At 49.9% G+C, this 4,823-nt stretch overlaps 1 protein-coding gene across 1 annotated transcript in view; it reads left to right on the top strand.

The window, feature by feature from the left end:
• The window catches only part of WNK2 (WNK lysine deficient protein kinase 2), a 163,444-nt gene that overhangs the window by 616 nt on the left and 158,005 nt on the right, over nt 1-4,823 (top strand). The window lies entirely within an intron of this gene.

The raw sequence follows: 4,823 nt of genomic DNA, 5'->3' as shown, positions 1-4,823 counted from the left end.
TCTTTCTTTCTTTCTTTCTTTCTTTCTTTCTTTCTTTCTTTCTTTCAAGTTGGAATCTCATTTTGTTGCCAAGGTTGGAATGCAGTGGCATAATCACATCTCACTGCAGCCTCGACCTCCTGGGCTCAGGAGATACTTTCACTTCAACATCTTGAGTAGCTGGGACTACAGGCACGTGCCACCATGTCTAGGTAGTTTTTTTGTAGAGACAAGGTCTTTATATATTGCCCAAGCTAGTCTCACACTCCTGTGCTCAAGCAATCCTCTTGCCTTGGCCTCCCAAAGTGCTGGGATTACAGGCACGAGTCACTGTGCCTGGCCAACTACAGCTTTCTATAGCATAAAAATTCTTCTGCAGCATATGCCTGCATACAATTCTATTTTATGGTAATTTCCTGATTAATTCAACCTGATGGACATTTATGTTTTCCCTTCTTTTAAATCTAAAAACAATGCTATAATGGCCATCCTCTCCTGGTATCTAAATCTTTGCACACATACTTGATTCTTTTAAGAATTAATTTCTAACAGTAGATGTATTGAGCAGGCAGCCAATGTCAAGATAGCCCCAAATGATCCTGGCTTCCATGTTCTCACCCTTCACTGTAAATCAGAACTGGGCTGTATGGCCAATAAATCACAGCAGAGATGCTGGTACATGGTCCCTGAGAGTGCGTCACAAAGCACATCGTGGCTTCTGCCTTTCCCTCTGGATCACTGGTTTTGGGGGAAGCCAGTAGCCATGTCATGAGGACATTTAAGCAGCCCTGAGGAGACCACCTTGTTGGGAGAAACTGAGGCCCCCAACCAACAACCAGCACCAATTTGCCAGCTTCAGGAAGTGAGAATTAGATATGTGATCACATCCAACCAGTTGGGGCCAGGAAACATATTTTAGTTGTTTGTGGACATACACTTTTAGCATTGTCTCTGCCACAGTAAATCAAAAGAAATAAAAGTGGCTACTACGGATTTAAAAAGTAAAAACCCTCAGAACTAGCTGGGCTCGGTGGCTCAGTCTGTAATCCCAGCACTTTGGGAGGCTGAGGTGAGTGGATTGCCTGAGACCACGGGTTCGAGACCCGCCTGGGCAACTTGGCGAGACCTCATCTCTACAATAAATTAAAAATTAGCTGGGCGTGGTAGCGCGCACCTGTAGTTCCAGCTACTTGGAAGGCTAAGGCAGAAGGATCGCCGGAACCCAGCAGGTCGAGGCTGTAGTGGCCAGGAGCAGCCACTGCACTCCAGTCTGGGCAACAGAGTGAGACTCCAACTCAAAAAAAAAAACCCTCAGAACTATAGAAATGTGTTTTGAAACTATGATTCACATCCCATGGAATAAACAGTTGCTGCTGCTTCTTCTTCTTTTTCTTCTTCTTCTTCTTCTCCTTCTCCTTCTCCTCCTCCTTCTCCTCCTCTTTCTTCTCCTCTTCCTCCTCCTCCTCCTCCTTCTTCCTCTTCCTGAGTGAGGTTCTCACACAGTAGCATGATCATGGCTCACCACAGCTGCAGCTTCCTGGCTTCAGGCAATCCTTCTGCCTCAGTCTCTCAAGCAGCTAGGACTACAGGCATGTGCCACTACATCTGGTCAATTTTTTTTTATTATTTTGTAGTGATGAAGTCTTGCTATGTTGCCCAGGCTGGTCTTAAACTTCTGTCCTCAAGCAATCCTCCTGCCCTGGCCTCCCAAGGTGGTGGGACTTCAGGCATGAGCCACCATGCCCGGCCCAACCCTCCTTCTTTTTAAATCTGAGAATATCCAAGCTTCCACAATTGCTACACTGTGTACACTGCTGGTAGGAATACTAATGGGCTCTGCTTTTCCAGATAACAAATGTGCAATATGTATCAGGGGCCTTTAAAATATTTATATCCCTTGACCTGAATAATTTTGCTTCTGGGAATCTATTCTAAGGAGATATTCTTTAATAAGATAAAAGGTCTATGCATAATTCACACAGTGTTATATGAAGTAATGAAAAATTGCAGACAATGTAAATGTATTCCAGAGAAAGGATAAATTATGGCACCTCCATATGTTGGAATATATGCAAGCATTGCAGGCGATGCTACAGCAGGACTTGGCAAAGTCAGCACCACAGTGTTGCGTGGGAAAGACTGCAGAATGAAATCTCTGCAATGGTGCAAACACAGTCACACAAAGAAAACACAAATGTTAACAGTGGTCTCCTCTGGGTGATGGGATGAAATTGGCCTGATTTGCACCTTTGCTGTACTTTCCCAGCTTCCCAGGGGGCACATGACACATTTGTACTCTTGCCTGTCTCTCTCCATCTGTTTAGTTGTTAGATAACAAAGACACCCTTTTTTAGAGGACTTGCTTCTGCCTGGTATAGCAGGGTGTGTGTACTTCCTTTTCCTCCTCCTCCTCTTCTTCTTCTTCTTCTTTTTTGTTTGTGTGAATGAGGGTCTCAATCTGTTGCTCAGTCTGCAGTGGCATGATCACAACCCATAGCAGCCTCAACCTTCTGGCTCAGGTGATCCTTCTGCCTCAGCCTCCCAAGTAGCTGGAACTAGAGGTGCCTGCCGCCACACCCGATTTATTTTTTGACTTTTTATAGAGATGTGGTCTGGTTATGTTGCCCAGGCTGGTCTCCAACTCCAGGGCTCAAACAATCCTTCTACCTTGATTTCCCAAAGTGCTGGGATTACAGTGCCAGTCGCAGCACCCAGCCTATACTTCCTGCAATATTTTATGCTACACAGAAAAGGAGAAACTACTCAAAAGTGATGCTTAGTGTTTTTATTGATTTCTAATCAAAGGCACACTGCCCAGCACAACCCTTCTCTAGACGGGAGTTTCTCAGCATTCCCCTGGGTGCTCCCCGGGAGTGGACGTAAGATGCAGGTGACTTGAGTGTGCCAGAGCTCTGCCCACTGCCCGCCCTTCTCCGTGATTGACTCAGAGATGCACTCGCAGCCCATCGCAGCAAAGATGCCTGTAAGAGGCGGGGCCTTATGGGAGTGGGATCTTCTGGGGCACGTCCCTGGGGGGCAGGGCGGAGGAAGGGACAGGAGCAAGCTGGAGGAAGAAGGGGTGCAGGAACAGGGGTTATGGACTGGGATGATGCGCATATCCTCACCTCACGATGTCATAATCTTCAGGTAGTACGAGCTCTGCCAAGCCCCTGCTTTCTGCCAGACCCTGACTGCCATGCGCTTGCCCACGCTGCCCTCAAGCCTGGCACAGGCTCAACTGCAAGCATCAAGGACCTGTGTTGATTTACCAAGAGTCCGGGTCACTCCCAACCCCGAGGGACAGACAGGGTGGTCCAGGGCTCCCAGCACCCAAATGCTAGCCCAGCCGGAGGCTTAGGGATGGTGTTTGCTCACCCATGGGCCCTTGCTACCCATGGCCCCCCATGACGCCCACAGCATCCTGTGAGGCTGTCAGCGTCCTGCAATAACAATGGTACACCATGGTGGCCTCTGTTCCTGTCTCACCGCTGCCCCCGCTCCTTCACCCCCCACCCCACACCCTGCCTGAAACAGTAGGAATGAGGACTGGGAGGCCCTGGGACAGGAAGCTAGTCACCAGGATGGGAGCTGCAGCCTGAGGGACCTGCTCAAGGATGGCCTCCACACTCGGACCTCGGACCTAGGCTCTGTGGTCTCACTGCTCTGAGCCTAATGGGACAGAGCTGTTTACAGAGCCTCCTTTCCCAGACTCCCCAGTTATGAACTCCATAACCTGTGACCCAGGTAAGTGATCCTCCTAGAGTGGCAGGGGACCAGCCTGCATTGCCCCTCACAGCAAAACTAAGCACTTAGGTGCTTCTGTTGCCCCATTTTACAGAGGAAGAAACAAAGTCCAGGAGGATTGGATAGCTAGTGAATGGAGTCGGAGGATTTGAGAGCCCAGCAGCCCCACCCCAGCCACTCTCAAATAGTGATTATTACTGTTGTGATTGTGAGTGGTGACATGTGTCTAAGGCAGGCGGAGTCACACCATGGGGACAGGGTACAGGATAAGGTTCAGGCCATGGAAGCTGTGACAGGGACCACCATCAGAGCTCAAACAGCAGAGAGGCACAGGGTGGGCCTGAGGCGGTCAGTGGCTGTGCCCAGGACCAGGGGACTTGGCTGGTCCCCTCCACCCCAGGGAGGAGGTGATTTGGTAGCTGAGTGGTGGAGGCAGGGTGGCTTCTAGTCAGTGAGGGCTGTTGAGGCCAGGGACCTCAGTGCTTGTAGTTGCTGGATCTGAGTATAAGGAGGGAGGGTGATAAGGAACACGAAGCCAGCCCATCCGGGCTGTGCTGGTATTGGAAATGCCCCCAAGGCGCCTGGTCTTGGTCCAGGGCCTGCAGGAAACCAAGGAGGGTTCCGAGGTCTGAGAGAAAGACAGACTGTGGTATGAGGTTTTGACCTGCTGTGAGGCTGCCTCTGGTCACCTGTCAATGCAGTGAGCGTCACTGACTAACATGAGAAGAGTGGCCCCTAGTTGTGGGGCAGAGGATGAAGAGTCACCAGGAATGTGATTCTATCTTTGTTTCCTGGACGGAAGCCTGAGGCCAAGGGAGTCCTTTCAATATGGAGCCCAGGCTTCCTGACCCATCAGGGCCCAGCTAGTGAGGACCCCACTCTGCTATCCGGACGCTTAGAAAAAAGACAAGATTGAAAACAATAGGGCTAGCCGAGCTCGGTGGCTCAGCCTATAATCCCATGCCTTTGGGAGGCTGAGGTGAGTGGATTGCCTGAGACCACGGGTTCGAGATCCACCTGGGTAACTTGGCGAGACCTCATCTCTACAATAAATCAAAAAATTAGCCAGGCATGGTAGCGCATGCCTGTAGTTCCAGCTA

Source organism: Carlito syrichta, unplaced genomic scaffold (genome assembly GCF_000164805.1).
Source record: "Carlito syrichta isolate Samal-C Ts95f unplaced genomic scaffold, Tarsius_syrichta-2.0.1 Scaffold308961, whole genome shotgun sequence".
In the NCBI taxonomy this organism is placed as follows: Eukaryota; Metazoa; Chordata; class Mammalia; order Primates; family Tarsiidae; genus Carlito; species Carlito syrichta.
This window is presented reverse-complemented; position numbering and strand designations above follow the sequence as displayed.